A 17,684-nucleotide genomic window follows, 5' to 3' on the forward strand; every position below is an offset into this window, starting at 1 on the left:
ACTCTACAGTTTACACTGTGCTGGCCTTCCCTAGTTCCTGGTCTGGCTTTACCAGCCCCGGCACTGGGCAGCTCATCACTCCCATTTGACAGGTGAGGAAGCTGAGGCCCATAGAGGGGAAGGGGCTTGTCCAGGGTGACCAGCTAGTTTTCGCCAGAGTGAAGCCTGGGATTTCCCTGGCCCTGGATGCCAGACTCTAGAGGTTGAAGGGAGGGAGGGAGGGAGGGGCTCAAGCTCCAGGGCCCATGTCCTCCTGGGGAGGGGCTGGCTCTGTGGGACCCAGCTGGGGGGACAGGCCCAGCTGCTGGGAGGCCGGGACTGAGAATTGTGCCCACCAGGCCTCAGCAAGGCAAACCCTGCCGGGCTGGCGCAGCCTCTGGGTCCGAGCCCCCTGCCTGGGTGCCCTGGGGTGGGTGTCGGCCCAAGGGAGCAGGAGGGACTGGGTGGCGGATTTGTGTTTCCACTTGATTCCCTCAGTTGTTTTTCAAGAGCTGTGGCAGGATCCCGAGGGGCGGGGCGGAGGCGGGGGAAACCTCAGGAAGGCAGGAAGGCGCGGGATGGGCCCCCCCCACCGCCGCCCGCCCCCCATGTGACTCCTCTGACTGACGACAGTGCCACATGGAAGGGCCTCGAGGCTTCCGTCCTGCGCTGGCAGGACGAGTGTGTGACGTGGGCCAGGGCACTGGGCCCACACTGGGTGACTTCCCGCGTGACCTGCGCTGTCTCAATGCTCTTTCCTTTGGAGGCCAAGCCCTCTGACCGTGGGGTAGGAGAGGCCCGTGACCATCGCCTGACCCCCACTTCCAGCACAAGCCCAAGGGGCAGGTACCTAGGGCCAAACCTGGGCAGGGTGGGGGGTGGTGGTGCCCTGAACCCTGGGATTTTGTGCAGTGCCCCCCCGCCAGGTCTCCCAGTTCCCCTCCAGCCTGTCCAGCGGCCCCTTCTCAGCTCTGTCTGTTGTCCACAGCCAGGCCCCCTTCTTCCTGCTGCCTCCCCCCACCGTTTCAGGCCTGCTGCCTTGCCACAGGCCATCCGTCTCTCGACTTCCCCAGGCCTGGCCATGCTGGGCTCGCTGTCCCTGCTGATTGAGTTTCCTGTCTTCCAGAACTGCCCACATCCTGGGCCCTGGGCCTGGCCTCTCCCCTTCCACTCACCTGTGTGTCCCGGTCCTGTCTGTCCTTCTCAAATGGTGGCAGGACTGGGGACAGCTACTCCTAGCTTCGGAATCTGCTTAGCCATCTTAAGCTGTGTGGTGGCAGCTGAGTCCTGGCCCTTCTCTGGGCCTCAGCTTCCTCCTCAGTGAAGCGGGGCTGATAGTTACAGAGCCAGCAGCCTCCCAGCACTAGATCCGACGAGCAGGTGCCCGGCACAGGGTGGGGTGGGGGAGGTAATGGAAGCGCTCATAGGAGCCAGGCCTCACACCAGCTGTACAACCCTGGATGATACTGATATTTCTCTGAGCCTCAATTTCCTCCTCTGTGAAATGGGTATAATAATAGTTCCTTCCCTTGGGACTGAATGAACTACTCCCAGGGGAGGGATTCTCCATCTGGCCCGGGGTGAGGGAGGGCTTCCTAGAGGGGCAGCCCTCATGGCTCTGGACAGTGATTGGCCAGCAAAGACTCCAGAGACAGCGCTCCAGGGGAGGTAGAAACCAGGAGCTTTAAGCTGAGACTGGGAGGGGGGAGGTGAGACCTGGGGATCCCACCCCAGTCTCCCACCCAGTGCCTCTGCAGCCAGGGGGCTGATGTCACTTCCTGCTCTGCAAGCTGGCTCCCTTCTCTGTGCCTTTACTTGTGCAGGTCTTCTGTCTCCAGGCCCTCCTGCGCAAACCCTTCCCACCGCCCAGTACATACAACTATAGCTTGACTCCTCCAGGAAGCCTTCCCTGCCACGGCCGTCTCCCTCGCTCTCGTCAGCACGGCCTGCTGTACGGTCCACGGTGATGGATTCTCTTGTAAATGGCGCACAGCCTGGAGCCTGGCGGGAGCCCAGGAACCGCCAACCCCACCGGTAGCAGTCTCCGTCCATGGAGATGCCCAACCCTTGCTACCGTCCTGTGGGGCCAGGAGGGATAAGGGACCATCCGACAGTTGATGCAGAGGTCAGGGAGGTCAAGGGGCTGCCCGAGGCCCACAGCAAGGTGGGGAGCAGACAGGACCACAGCCCTCACTCGCGCTTTCTCTCTCTGTCTCTTCGTTTCTGTCTCTGTCTCTCTCTGTCACCTGCCCCCCAGTGCAGAGCCCCGGGCTGGGGCCTAGTAGGGGCATGTTTCCTTCCTGTTCAGCTGGAACACCGGAGTCTGTCCTGCCTTTGGCTCTCTGGGCCTTGCAGCCTTCCTTCCCTACCCCCTGGCCTGTCTGCCGTTGGAGGGTCCCCTGATAACTGTCACTATTTTCTGTAGCCACTGCCCGCCCCACCCCACCGCTCCAGGCTGTGGCCGGGGCTGAGCTGAGGTACCCACAGTTGCCCTGGGAGCAACAGAGGGTTCAGGGAAAGCCCTCACTAGGGGTGGGGAGGCGCTGCCCCTTCCCAGCTGGAGACCCTGAGCTGTCACTCACCTCTTGGAGGCTCAGTTTCCACCCCCTGAAGAAGGAAGTGCCGCCTTTTTATGATCACGTCAAACCCGCGAGGTGTGTGTGCTTTTACAGACGAGGAACCTGCGGCTCTGGGAAGCCAGGGACCGGCCTAAGCTGGGAGGTGGGAGCTGGGAGGTGGGCCCTGCTTTGCTGGGCCATTTGCAATATCTCAGCACCGTGGGATTCAGGGGGGGCAATGTCCTGAGAGTTCTTTGTGAGACTGTAAAAACTTCCCAAAGAAGAGGCTTTGTTCTTCAAGTGGGGTGACCATGGGCCAGGTTCCCCCTTCAATGGTTCCACTGTGGGGGCCTGGAACCCCATGACTATGAACCGCTCCTGGCGGCGGGGGGGGGGGGGGGCAGCCTTGCTCTCTTTAGGAACCTGCCTCTTTCTATCCTTAACATAGCAGGTGCTGGCTCATCACTAATTCAAAGAATGATTGGACCATACTTATGAGGGGGTGGGCAACATGGGGGGAGTAGCCACCAGGAATGGGAGCACATAGGGCGTGGGGGGCTGGTGGGTCTCTAGCCCTCACCCTTGACCTCTTACAGTTTATTCCTTGCATGGCAGTCACAGTGTCCTTGTTGACATGGTACTCAGACCACACCACTCCCTGCTCCAAGCTCCCATGGGCCCCTCACATGTTCCTCCAGCATCTCCCATGATCTGACCCCTGTTCTCTGGCCTCCCCATGTTTCCCTCGCTCCCTCTGCTCCTGCCACTCTGGCCTCCTGGCTGCTCCTAGACTCTCTGGCACATTCCCTCTTAAGGCCTTTGCACATGCTGTTCCTACTGTCTGGAACATTCTGCCCCAGACATTCTTCTTCTCTTCATTCAGCACACCCTTCCAGGGGCCTCCCCTGATCACTGTTCCTAATGCACACCCTTCCTGTTGGTCCCTCCCCTGGCCCTGCTTTGTTTGCCATCATAGAGCCTGTGGCCACCGGACATTAGCTTGTATATTCGCTGGTTTATTGTCCAGCTTGACAAGAACATTCTCTCTGTGAGGGCAGGGGTGGTCTGTTTTGTCCACTGCTGTAACCCCAGAGCTGGGACAGTGCACATGACTAGTGCCCAACTCTTATTTGTAGAAGAAGGGAGGAAGGGGGGAGGGAAAGACCTCTTTCTTCTGCTTATTCATGGAGTGCCTCCCCTGTGTGGCCCTATGTTAGGTATTTCTAGAACAGGTAGCATCAGCAGAGGGGACAGCAGCTCACTTGAGCCCAGCTGACACCAAGGTAGCAATGGTCATTAAGTGAATATATGTGAAGTGCCCAGAGCACCATAGCTTTTTTTTTTTTTTTTTGCCTTATTTGCTGTATTACCAGATGTGGTCTCTAGGAGCCTGAGAACCAGGGCTGGTGGGTGGAAAGTGGGGGAAGGGGAGAAAGCTGAGAAAGCTAGGGATGAAAGAGATTTAATTAAATTTTAGGAAAAATTTTCAAAAGGCAACACTGTGCAACAAGGAAGGGACTTCCTCAGGAGAAAATGCACTCCCTGTCAGCAAAAGGAGGCAAGTGGAGGGTGGAGGCCCTGGAACTGGGTCCAACAAGCCTGAGGACCTGAAGCCATAAGATGTAAGGATTCAGGGGAGTCCTCCCCGAGGTTGGGGTGGGCCAGGCTCTGCAGTTGGAGCAAGCATGGGTCACTGGTCTGACCAGGCCCAGGCAGCAGAAGCCATGGCTCCAGTCCCCAGGTCCAAAGGCTGCTGGGACTTGGCCAAGCAGCCATATTGGGCCTCTGGACCTGGGAACCGCAGACCAGGCCTGGGAGACAGGAAATCGCCCTGCTCAGGGCCCGAAAGGCCCCCTAGCATGCCCTTACTCCCTCCCCACCTCCCACAGTGGCCTCAGGCCCCTGTGCCCCGCGCCCATGGGGTTAAATCTCTCCCTGTCTCTCTCTGCTCCAAGTTGTTTTCCAAGTGAAGCAGAGAATGGTTCTCTTGTTACCAACATGGCTTCTGGGCATTGGGTAATGCGCTCCCTCTTCTCCCTGCTCCACTCCACAAAGGGACCTTTTGTTCCTCTCCCTGCCCCTCTCTCTGGCTCTTCCCTGGCCCCCCACCCACCCCGACTCCCTCCTCCCCACCTCCCGCCCCACACTGCACCCCTGGGCTGCGAGGAGTGACCGTGGTCTGGCCGCGGTGCCCTCCCTCTCCCGAGGCGCCCAGGGAGAGCAGGGGCCTTGTGGCTGCGGCAGCCATTTTGAGAGCGGCCATTCCAGGCGGCCCCTGGCTTCTGAGAGGCTTGCGGGGTTGGGGAAGCCACGTGGGGTGGCTGGGGCTCAACAGGAGGTCTCGTGGCGCACCTCCTATTCTCCAGGGAGAAGGGGGACCCTCCCACTGGCCGCCCCGACCCGGGCCGCCTCCTTGCACTGAGACAAGACACCTTGCCACAGCCACCATCTTGCTTGAGCCGCGTGCAGCAGCCCCCGAGGCGGGAGTCACCCCCCGCCTTCCGCAGGTGGAGACTCCGTGGGGTAAGTGTCTGCTCCAACCAGGGGCTCAGTGAGCATGTGCTGCAGCCGGACCGAGCCATGTGCTCCCCCCGCCCCCCACCTCTCCAGGGAGGAGCCCTCAGAATATGCCCTGACTGATGGGAAACACTGAGATGGAAGCCTAAAACCAAATTTACTGGAATTTTTTTGGAAATGGAGCAGATTGTGCCCAAGATGGGAGTGTCAGGAAGGCAGTCAGATGCTGAAGTGTCGCTCTCAGGGAATTCCGTCTCTGTCCACTGTCCCCTCCTTTGCCCCCTCACACAGTCCTGCAAGGCAGGCAGGCACAGGCTGAGGACATTTTTCAGATGAGGAAACATGCACAGAGCGGGTACATAGCCAGGACTTGGCGCTCACCCAACCGACTCCAGCTCTGGTTGTCTCTTTGCAGGGCGGCTGCCCACCCCTGCGGAGGCCCAGGGGCTTGGGGAGGAGGCTCAGGTCGGTCACGGCAGCCCAGCCAGCCTGTCTGTGATTGAGGAGGTTGTGCTCAGGTGCTCAAACATCCCCCAGTTCCTCCATCTCCCTCTGTCCCCGTGTCTGCAGAGCCGCGGAACAGACCCCGCGTGCCGTGTTAGAGGTGTGCACTCATCTGTGACCACCGAGCTGGGTCTGGGGCCTTCGGGCCACGGCAGGAAGAGGTAAAATGAGTAGATGGGGGACAGACGGATGAATGGATGGATGGGCGGCTGGGGGCAACAGAGAGAGAGAGGGAAGATTTATTCAGAGTTGAATACATCCCTGGGCCTGCCCTCAAGGAGCCACAGTCCAGGAGGAGACATAATTCAGTGAAGAGCCAGCGGGCTGCAAGGCAGGGCACCTGCGAGCTCACCACTAGCTGGGAGGTTGAGGAGGGAAGGCTTCTTGGAGCAGGTGACTGAGGATGGGACCTGAAAAGACGAGGATAAGTGAACCAGGCAAAGAAATTGAGACAGAAGGTGGGAAAGGGGCTGGCATAGGGGGTGCGGCTGGGGCCGGGGAGGAGAAGGTGAGTGGTGTGTAATGGGGTGAAGGGCCCACACCAGTGTGCCAGAGCAGAGTGGGGTCAGGGAAGGTGGGAGAGGTGGGCAGGGGAGGAACCGTGTGGGCTGCCAAGGGCAGTCGGGGGGCTCCTGCGGACTAGGATGCCCCGGTACATGAACTAGATCCTGAGGGCAGTGGGGTGGTCACTGAAGGATTTTCAAGGGGTCAGATTTGTGTTCTAGAAAGATCATATGGGCTGGGTCTGTGCCAGTCTGGTTTATTACTGTTTTCCCAGCAACCAGCTCAGTGCCTGGCATACAGTAGGTGCTCAATAAATGTTTTGAATCAATACACGAATACCAACAGTGTACCCTGAGGTAGTGGTTAACTGCAGTTGTAGGACCTTGGGCCTCAGCTCAAACGAGGGTCACAACCCCCGTCTCTTGGGGGTGCCGAAATGGCGAAGGGACGGAGTGCATGGCAGGGCTTTGCTCAGTGTCCTGCATGAGGTTCGCGCTCCCTACCTGGTATCTTTCTGTTATGTGCGCAGGATGCGCTGTGGGCGAGACGGAGGCGAGGAGCAGGTGAGGAGGGGCGGAGTCATCCGGGCGAGAGGATGATACCAACGTTGATCAAGGGCTTAAGCTCTTCGAGCATTTTACTCTTATAATCCTCAAAACAAGCTAATGAAGCAGGCATTATGGTCACCCCTGTTTTATTGTCCAGGAAACCGAGGCACAGAGAGGTGAAGTGATTTGCCTGAGGCCCCGAGGCTGGTGAGTGGGAGACGGAAGTGCCCTGGACACCAGAGCCCAGTGACCCCTGAGCTGGTGATGGCCTGCCAGTGGGCTACCACCGGGGGAGGGGGACACAGTCCGAACGGATGGACCAGATGGTGGGAGGCAGGTGGGGGGCAGGGAGGGAGGCATCAAGGATGCCCCTCGGTTTCTGGCCTGGGTGACCCGGCAGAAGGTCATTCCATTTCCTGAGCAAGGGACACCGCAGGACGGGCAGGCTTGGGGTGGACACGCTGAGTCTGGGAGGAGATGCCCGGGAAGTCTGGCATCTAGGAGAGAGGTCTGAGCTGCGGATGTGGCCGAGGGTGAAACAAGATCCTGGGGCAAGTGGGAGGCTTGTGGGGGGTGGAGGAACCCCACCTCTGGAGCTGGTGCAGCAGACGTTATATAGCATTTGTTCTGTGCCAGACATTATCCTGAGCCCTTGTGTTACCTTATTAAAATCCTCCCAACAAACCCTGTGAGGGGCCCCGTTACCATCCTCACTTCCATCCCAATGGACAGTGAGAGGTCCCAACTGCCCCGGTAGCCAGGGCTCTGACTGACCCAGGGCCCAGGCCCAGGCTGGGGACGCGTGGAGAGGCTCTGAGGGCTGCCTGGGTGTGAGCCGAGGTGGGGGCATCTGCAGAAGAGAGAAGGAGGACGCAGGCCTGCCTCATTGGCCCCTTCGGTACGTGGTCTGGCCAGCTCCCCTCCCCATGCCTCTGCCACCCCCACGGGCCCCAGACCTTGCCTCTGTGACGGGGGAGGCCAGCAGGGAGATGGAGCGAGCTCTGCTCTCGGGACCTCTGTGGGGCCTGACGGTGGGTGAAGGGCACACAGTCTGCTCAAAGGGGTGCAGAGCTGGAGGGCTGGATGGGGTGGGCAGTAGGGGAGCAGAAAGTTCCAGGATAAGGGCCGGGGGGCCGGCACACGGAGGACGGTAATTCTCAGGCTAATGGGCGTTAGGGGCAGGGCCTGCGGCGTCCTGGCACAAACTGCCTGGTTCCCAGAAGTGAGCTCAGGGCCTGGAGCGCGGCTGCCCCACAGTGAGCCCGGTGGTGGGGCGGTTATGCCGCCGTCGCTGCTGGCCAGAGTCCGAGCTGAAGGCCCTGGGGGGCTCCCAGCCCGCTGGGGGGGCAGACATTTTGCCCAATGACAGGACCCTGGGCAAAGGGTTCCCGGAAAAAGCTTGCCACTGCCAGCTTTGCAAGGTATGGGGGCACAGGGAGCGGTGACCCTGGGCTGGGCTTCAGTTTCTGGGGACAGGTAGCAAGCGGGGTGCCGGCAGGAGCAGAGGCGTGGTGAGTGGAAATGGCGGTGCTTTGGGAAATAGTTGGTGACCTGGTGTAGCCAGCGTAGGGGGCCCAGGAGACGAGGGGGCTGGACAGGGGGACAAGGGGCTCTCTTCTGTAGGCAGTGGGAGCCAGGGAAGATGCGAGGGCTGGAAGAGAGGCCATGGAGGTCTGGAGAACGTCAGAGGGGATGAGCATGGCTCTGCCTGAAGAGGCGTAGAGGGGCTGGACAGACAGCATGGGGGGGCGAACAGGACTGGGGACACTAGTGGGTATGGCCTGAGAGGTCAGGTGGGGGACCAGGTAGGGTGAGGTCAGTCAGGTGGTGGGCAGGTGGAGTTGGAGGTCCCGAGGGACCCCCGGGTGGAGACAGTTGGTTTCATGGGTCTGGAGACTGGGATCCGGGAATGCAGAGGAGCTGGTTCAGTGATGCTCCCTCAGGGAGAGTGGGCGCCTGGGCAGAGGAGAGGTGCCCAGGTGGGAGCAGGCGGAGGGGGTCAGAGAAGGGGACGCATTGTCACAGAGGGCAGGGGGCCAGCAAAGTAGCTCAGAGAGACAGGGAGAGAGCTTGGGGCGGGGGTCCCAGAGCAGGCTCAGGGGCCGGGGGAGAATGGCGGGACATTCAGCCAGGAAGTATAGACAGCAGGTGGAGACAGGTCTTTCGGGAAGCTCGGCCAGGAAGACCAGGGGAGATATAGGGCAATGGCTGAAGGGTACTCGAGGATCGTAGGTTGTTCATAGAAGAGATGCTGATGGGGCATCGCAGAGGTGGGCTACGTGGGGGAGGGGCTCCTGGAGTGGGGGTGGGGTGGTCCTGAGCTGGATGGGGGGCCCTCCAGCTGGAGGGAGGGAAGGGAATGGGATGGGAGCTGCAGAGTCATTTGTAGGCCGAAGGAGGGGAGGTCAAGGGACTCCTGCCCAGGGGCCTCGCCTCTGTGATGGAGGACCGGAATGGAGAGGCAAGGGGCTGCAGGGGGTCCTGAGGTTTGGTGTCTCCACAGAAGGCCCTGGAAGAAGGACGCCTTGGGGATCAGAGAGGGTGGTTGGAGCTGGGGGAGGACCCAGCACAGGCAGTGGCTGGGCTGAGGGGGCCCGGGTCTAAAATGGCAGCGTCCTTTCTCTTCCAGCTGTTCTGAGCACAGGCCATGTGCTCATGCCTGAGGAGCCATGGCCTGTCGTCCGGAAGCTTATTTGCAGCTTCCTGGAGGTGTTGCTGTCCTGGTCCGGGGCAGCCTGTCATCCCCTTGCCCAGTGCAGGAGGCAAAGCGGCTCCCAGACGCTTCCCACGGCCTCCAGGCACCTCCCTCCTGCCCCACTGGCTGCCAGTCCCCAGCTCGGCACACAGTAGGGCCTGGACACCGATGGCCTGCGTGCTTATATGCTCTTCCACATTTCCAAGCACCCCCCCACCCTGGAACTCCCTGTGCCCCCTCCCGGGAGGGGCTGAGTGGACCAGACTCTGAGGGCAAGCCTTGCTACGGCCCCCCACCCATCAGCACGTCTCCCGAGGGAGCCCCGCACCCAAAGCCCCCGTCCTCCCCCTTCTGACACAGTTTCCACAGCTGGGTGCTCTGATTTCGGAGCCCAGAGCAGAAGAAGAGGAAGGTCAGCAGAAAGGAGCACAGACAGAGGGACAGTGCAGGCAGAGGAAAACAGTTCCTTACCCTTAAAAATTTGCTAAGAGGGTCAATCTTATGTTAATTCTTATCGCAAAATAAAATAAAAAACAGGGTTGCTAAGTTGGCCTCATTGCTAACAGCATCTGCCACCTACTTTCAAGGGAGGACACAGAGCCACAGGGGAAGCACAGGACACGGGCCCTGCCTGGCGGCTGCGCGCCCCAAGACCCGGGGATGCCGTCCGTCACTGCTGTCACGACCAGGTACAAGGGGAGGCCAATTTCCATGGCGCTTTGTTAAAACAAACTCAGTATAAATAGTTCTGCCCAAAGATGTAGAGTATGACCCACTGGCCACCCCCTTAATGCTCAGTGGTCGGGGACCGTCACAGGCCTGTGACAGAGTATGACACAGCCATTAAAAATGATGTTTGGGGGGAAATCGGAGGGGGAGAAGAACCATGAGAGACGATGGACTCTGAAAAACAAACTGAGGGTTCTAGAGGGGAGGGGGGTGGGAGGATGGGTTAGCCTGGTGATGGGTATTGAGGAGGGCACGTTCTGCATGGAGCACTGGGTGTTATGCACAAACAATGAATCATGGAACACTATATCTAAAACTAATGATGTAATGTATGGGGATTAACATAACAATAAAAAAATTTTTTTTAAAAATGATGTTTATGGGGGCGCCTGGGGGGCTCAGTCACTTGAGTGTCTGGCTCAGGTCATGATCTCAGGGTTGTGGGATCGAGCCCCGCATCGGGCTCCGCACTCAGCGGGGAGTCTCCAGGAGATTCTCCCTCGCCCTCTGCCCCAGCTCGCGCATGCACACTCACTAAATAAATAAATAAATAATAAAATCTTTTTAAAAATGATGTTTATGAGGAATTTTAAGGACATAGGAAATGTTTTCGGTATAATTTAAGTGAAAAGCAAGACGTGAAACGCTACAGGCATTTGTGTAATTCAATAAAAAGCCAAAAGAAAAAAAACTACACGCTGTGAGCTCAACTTCTTTTAACAATTACAGGAACAAACCTGAAAGAAAACTAGAAAATGCTAACCTTGTTATTTCTGGGTGGTGGAACCGCGAGTGATTGGAACGTTTTCAGTGCCTTGTCTTTTATCGTATTTCCAAATTTCTACAATAAACGCTTTCCAATGTTGAAGTTATTGGAGATGAAGGTGCGGCGCGTAGCCTGTCTTTAAGAAGGAGTCCCACGTCTCTGGAAAATCTTCTTGTGTGAACATATAAGATCTTGGAGTGTGTTTATATATTTTTCAGCTGGAGGTAGAGCTTGAATCAGGAAGGCATCTTGACTACAAATAATGGAAAACCCAATACCATCGAGGGGGTTGCTTGCTTCCCCCCACCTCCGGCCACAGGAAGTCCCCGTTAGGCCATCCAGAGCTGGTGTGGTTCCATGATGCTGTTGCGGACGATCAAAAAGCAGACCTGTTATTCACCCTGAGCCCCTCTCTTTCAAGCTCCTGTCCCCCACACCCGATTTCCATCCTGGGACTGAGAACAGCCTATGCACACCGTGCCCCATGCTGGCCTCACTGGAGGTGTGTCTGCACTCACCTGGTGCCACTTGGGGGCCGGGACCAGGCAGCCCAGAGGGGGTCAGCTTGTGGGAGGCTGTTCCTGAGGAAGTGACCTGCCCCGGGTCACACTGCTCCTCAGGGAGCTGGATGAATGAAGAAAAGATGGACGGATGGAGGCAAAGTTAGAACCTGGCTCTCAGCTCTTTTCCCCACCTGAGTGACAAACTGCCTAGTCTAAGCATCTAACAGGGCGTATCAGTCCCTGGAAGACCTGGCCCTGCTGATCTGCTTGGCCTCACGTCTCACCACTGAAGTGCTCTGGCTCACATACACCCCACGCTGGTTTTACTCTGTGCCTTTGCTTATGCTGTTCCCTCTGCCTGGAATGCCTTTCCTTGCTGCGCCCGCCCCCTTTGGTCTAACTTCCGCTCACCCTTTTAGAATGGGCCAAGCGTCACCTCTTCCTGGAAGCCTTCCTGCCCTCCTGGCTCCTCTTTCTGATACTGTAGGAATCTGTGCTTACTGAGTTTACCACACTGCTACCTTTCTCTTCACATTCTGACCCCCTCCCTGCCAGCCTGTGAGCCCCTGGAGGGGCGGGGATGCATCTGGTTCACCTCAGCATCCAGCCCTGGCCTCAGAAGGGGCACGTCCGAGCAGGAAGTCTTGGGACCTGGCTGTCCCCTGCTGCTGCCCCTGAGGAGAGCCTAAACCAGGTCGTACCTGGTTCCCATCTGAAATGGGGGAGAGTTGGGCTGCATCCGGTCACTTCTGAGGCCGTGGTCGTTCACCTGAGGGCAGGGCTGGCATGGGACAGCCTTTACAGGGTGCCCGAGATGGGGGAGAAGGGGGAGGGGAGCGAGGGGCATGGCCAGCGCCTTTGGTCAGAACCCCCACTGCGGCCACTTAGGCGGTAGGGAGTGGGGGTGGGTGGGAAGCAGAGCGGGTACAGGCCTACATTCTGGGGCCTCGGCACACCCGAGCCCACCAAAGAGGCTGGCCTGTGTCCCCATGGCAGGGAGGGCGGCCCTCAGCGGCTATCAAAGGCCAGCAGGGAGGCCTCCCTCAGATGACGGCTGGGAGGGGAAAGGGGATGTCCCTGGGGCCGCCACCGCCACTGACAAGCTGGGCCATCCGTCAGCCCTGAGCACAATGGGGTCATTAACCCCTGACCCTGGGCCCTTCTTAGCCACTTCCTCTGGAGGGCTTCCCCACCAGAAGAAGAAGGGAGGGGAAGATTTCTCTTAAGCCTCCCTCTTCAATGAGAGGCCCAGGACCCCCTGGGCTGGTCGGGGGAGTCACAGCCTTGTGGACCCTTCCAAAGCTCAAGGTCCTGATTCTGAAGCTCCCATCCTCTGTGGCTGCCTTGGGGGCCCGGGGGGTGGTCCCCACCCTCTGCCAGCCGCAGGAGCAGCATGTATGGGGAGGGACAGAGAGGGACCTGAGAGAGACAGAGACGAGACAGAGGTCTTCTGAGAGAGACACGGTAGCTCAGAGATGACTCTTTTCCATTTAATAGTACATTCACAGGAACTTACAGACCAGTCCCACTTGTGAAGTTCAATGCAGGAACCCTAAATAAAATGTTAGCAAAACAAATCCAGCAACGAAGAGAAAGGATACATCCATCATGACCGATTGGGTTTATTCTAGAAATGCAAGGGTGGTTCAACATCTGAAAATCTATTAATGCCATCTGTCACATTAATAAATTAAGGGAGAAAAGTCACATGATCCTCCCAGCACTGGCAATAAATTTCAACATCTACTTATGATAAAAATGCTTTAGCGAACATTGGATCGAAAGGAACTTCCTTCAACTGATAAAGATTATAAAACCCAGCACCAACGTGGTTCTTAAAGGGACAATGGACAAAATTCCTTAAAATCCAGGGCAAGACAAGTTTGCCCGCATCCATGTGTTTATTTAATATCGTACCTGAGGTCCCAGATGGGGCAGTAAGAGATGGAAAAAAACCCAAAAACGACAAGGTATAAGGATTGGACAGGAAGAAGCAAAACTGGCCTATTTGCAGATGACATGATTATCTACATAGAAAACCCAAAACAATCTATGAAATTAACCATGAACAGAATCTAACAGAGATACAGGATATTCTTATATCAATCAGTATCAAAAACTAATTGCGGCTACAACATGTGGATGAACCTTGAAAATATTACGCTAAGGGAAAGAAGCCAGACACAAAAGGCCACATGTTGTATGATTCCATTTATACAAAATTTCCCAAATAGGCAAATCCATAGAGACCGAAAGTAGATTAACAGTTGCCAGGGGCTGAGGGGAAGAGGGAGGAATGGGGAGTGACTGCTAGTGGGTGCTTTTGGGGTGATGAAAATGTTCTCGAATTAGATAGTGGGGACGGTTGCACATCTTTTTCACATACTAACAATCCACTGAACCGTACGCTTAAAAATGATTAATTTTATATTGTGTAAATCAGATCTCAATAAAAAGCAATCGCCATTTATAAACATCAGAGCCAGCAAAGTATCATTTTAAAAAATCTCCCATTTACAATAATAACAAAAATTGAATCTAAAAAACTACCTACGGAGAAAGCATAAAATGTTACTGAGGGGCAGCCACTCTGGAAAATAGTTTGGCAGTTTTTTTAAAAAACGAAACATACACTTACCATATGACCCAGAGACCGCACTTCTAGGCATTTGTTACAGAGAAAATATCCACACAAAGTACATACATGATTATGCATGGCAACATTATTTGTAATAGTAAAAAATAAGAAACAGGGGCACCTGTCTGGCTCAGTTGGTAGAGCATGCGACGCTTGATCTCGGGGTCGTGAGTTCGAGCCCCACATTGGGCATAGAGCTCACTAAAACAAAACAAAACAAACAAAACAAAACAAAACAAAACAACCCTCAATGCATCTAAGTGCCCTTCAGTGAGTGAATGGTTAAAAAATTAGTACATCCAGAGCTCGGAATATCACACTGGATGGAGCTCAAGGGACTTATGCTAAGTCAAAGAAGCCTATCTCGAAAGGTTACACGCTGTGTGGTTCATTAATGTGACGTTCTCAAACTGACAAAAGTATAGAGACAGACGGAGAACCGATTAGTGGCTGGAAGGGTGGGGAGGAGAGAGGGAAGGGTGCTCCAAACACGCAGCATGACAGGTCTTCGCAGTGTCTGGCTCATGGTGGCGATTGCACGAATCCACACAGGGGAGGGAACTGCATGGCAACACACTCACACACACACACTCACGTGCACACATGTGCAAACGCATATAAACTGAGTGGAATGTGAACAAGGTCGGTGGATGGTTTGGGTGAAGTACCACGGTGATGCGAGCTGTCACCATTGGGGGGAGCTGGGTGAAGGGCACACGTGAACTCTCTATTCTGTTTTTGTTTTTTGTTTTTTTAAAGATTTTTGATTTTATTTATTTGACAGCGAGAGACACAGCAAGAGAGGGAACACAAGCAGGGGGAGTGGGAGAGGGAGAAGCAGGCTTCCCGCTGAGCAGGGAGCCCGATGTAGGGCTCGATCCCAGGACCCCGGGACCATGACCTGAGCCGAAGGCAGACGCTTAATAGCTGAGCTATTCTATTTTTGCAACTTCCTTCAATCTGTAACTATTCGGAAACAAAAAGTAAGACAAAAATTTAAAAACATTATTAGAAGACATTTAAGAAGACCCCAGAAGTTTGCTTGAAAATAAGGAATTCTGGGGAAGGAGAAGGGGCAGGAAGGGACAGGGTTATGGCTGAACATAGAGAGGCCACGAGGGGTAACAGGTAAAAAGTGTTTTGTTATCCTTTTCTCTCTCTTTTTGTACACTTGACATTGTCTTAATAAAAAGCAAAAGAAAGAAACCTAAGGAAATGCGGAGAGACAGCCATTAGCTTGCACAGGGAGATTCAGTATCATAGAGTTCTTCCCAGATTCCCGTCTAGATTCAATTCAGTCCTGATCAAACCCCCACGGCGTGTCGGTGGGGCTTGTCAAGCTGGTTCTAAAAGCCGTAAGAAAGGGCAAAGCGCTAAGAATAGTTGAGACACTCACAGAAGGTAGGGCCCTTGCCCTGCCAACTATCAAGGCTTATTACAAAGCTGTAGTGATCAGGACAGTGTGGTGTATCCTGGAGCAAAGATGGACCACTCGACGGATGGGACAAAACAGAGAGACGGACAGACCTGACACAGAGGTGGGGGTGTGGCAGATCGGAGGGGACGGGGGGCGCGAACACATTCCCGTCTGTCACATGTCGTCCTCACAGCCTTCCTGTGGGGCTGGCTTCGCTCGTAAGTGTCCCAAGATCCCATTTCACACTCGGTGGAGGCTCAAAGAAGGCCAGTGGTGCCCACGGTCTTCTGGCTCTGGTCCTAGGCTCTTTCCAAAGTGGGGTCCTCCCAGGTCCTGCCCTGTATCTGAACCATGGGCCCCCATCCTGGACCTGCTGATTCCTAATCTCTGGGGATGTCCTGGCATCCGCATGGTTACTAATGTCCCACTTGAGCCTGGAACTCATGAACTAGAGAGAGGAAAAGAGAGAATGACAGAGTGGGGTGAGGGGGGAGGAGAGAACACAAGATAGCAAAGAGCCAGTCACGCCGAGGCCAGCGGGGCCTCGCTGCCAGGGGCGGGGAACAATCAGGCACTGTCCCTCTCCCTCCACCCCCCTAGGCTTTCATCACTGACCTAACTCCGGGGGCAGAGCGCTAAGGGTGGCGGGGGGGGGGAGAGAGGGAAGGTCAGGGGTCAGCCCACCGCATGCTAAGCAGAGCCAGGAATAGAGCCGATTTGGAGGTGGCTGGAGGGACTTGGGGCCCCACGGAAGCCCACACCCTACCACTGGAGGAGGCCACTGAGAGAGAGGAGGGAGCTGCCCCGCACCCCATGGGCAATGAGGTCCACAGCCCCATCGAAGCTGGGAAGGGGCTTCTGGAAGGAGGCAAATGGCTCTGAGCAATGCTAATCCTCTTCCTCAGCCACTGCTGCTCGAGTGGGAGGGACGTTCCGGTCCCTCGGAGGATCTGGCCTCTACAGACCCATCGCCCCCAGCCTGACCCACTGAACCAGTGCCCCCTTCTGTCTCGAAGCCCAGCTTCCTGGTGGGTCGTGCAGTCCCTGGGCCCTGTTCCACCACCTTGTTTCAGATTGGGGGAGGGGAGACTCCCCCCACGTCCGCTGACCTGCTGCGGTAGCCGGTGGGGTCCAGCCAACTACGGATCTGACCACTCTGCCCTTCCTCTGCTAGTCTCCTGCGTCTGCCCTGTGCCAGGCAGATGGAGTCTGGGGCCCTGATTCTGAAACGTGAGGCCTTTGCTGTCTCTGACCACTCCCTAGTCTCTGAGCAGCGCTCTGGACGACACAGTTATTCATTCATTCAATAGGCATGCATTCAATATTCTTTGTGCTGGGCTCGGTGCTAGTGTTGGTGACAGGTGTGACCAGGACAGCCCAGGCTCCTGCCCGCGGGCAACTTGTGGTCCTGGGTATTAAAATGGGTGTTCAGAGAGACCAGCCAAGGGCTGTGCTTGAGCTGGTCTGCAGGGAGGGCTCCCTGAGGATGTAACCTGGGAGTAGAGACACGGATGAAGTGAGGGAATGAGCATTCCTGGGGAAGAACGTCCCAGGCAGAAAGCTGCAAGGGTAAATGCCCTAAGGTGGGAACAACCCAACAGGTACCAGGAATGGCAAGAGGCCCTAGAACAGAATGTGAACAGAGGGGAAGAGTGGGCCATGTGCCAGAGGGGCAGCCAGGCCCAGATCTGAGATAAGACCTGAGGTTTATTCTTGTGTGTGATGGAACGAGGGTGAAGGGGTTGGAGCAGGGGAGTGTCATGGTCTGACTTAAAACCAACACTCGGGCTCTTAGGATACCCATTTTGCCCATGGAGAGCAGGGCTCAGAGAGGTCAAGTGATGTTTCCAGGGTCACGTAGCCACCACTGAGCCAATACTCTGTCAGCCCCCTCACCGGCTCCCCACAAATCTAAAATCATGCCCTTGCCACAGGGCTCCCCTTTTGAATTGGGGCCTCTCAGTGCTCGGAAGTGGGGGGTGTTACCCTCCCGTGCAGCCGAGCAGGCTGGAGTTCAGAGAGGCTGGGTCACCCGTCCACACCCACGCAGCCCGGAAAGCTCAGGGATCAGGTGGGCTCCGGGTCAGGCACATCTGGCTTCGAACCCTGGCCTCACCAGGGATGAACTGGGAGGTGTCCAACCCTTCAGAGCCTCGTCTGGGAAACAGGGGTGGCAATATGACCTGCCCCCCCCGCCCCCGACCTCACTGACCTATTCTTATGCCACATCCTAGCGCTTCCAGGTACCCTGGCCTTTCCAAGAGGTCAGCTCACGTCTGCCACAGGAGCATTCTGCCCCTGGGCTCCTCTCGGGGGTCTCTAGTCA

This window comes from Phoca vitulina, unplaced genomic scaffold (assembly GCF_004348235.1).
Source record: "Phoca vitulina isolate PV1807 unplaced genomic scaffold, GSC_HSeal_1.0 scaffold19, whole genome shotgun sequence".
NCBI lineage: Eukaryota > Metazoa > Chordata > Mammalia > Carnivora > Phocidae > Phoca > Phoca vitulina.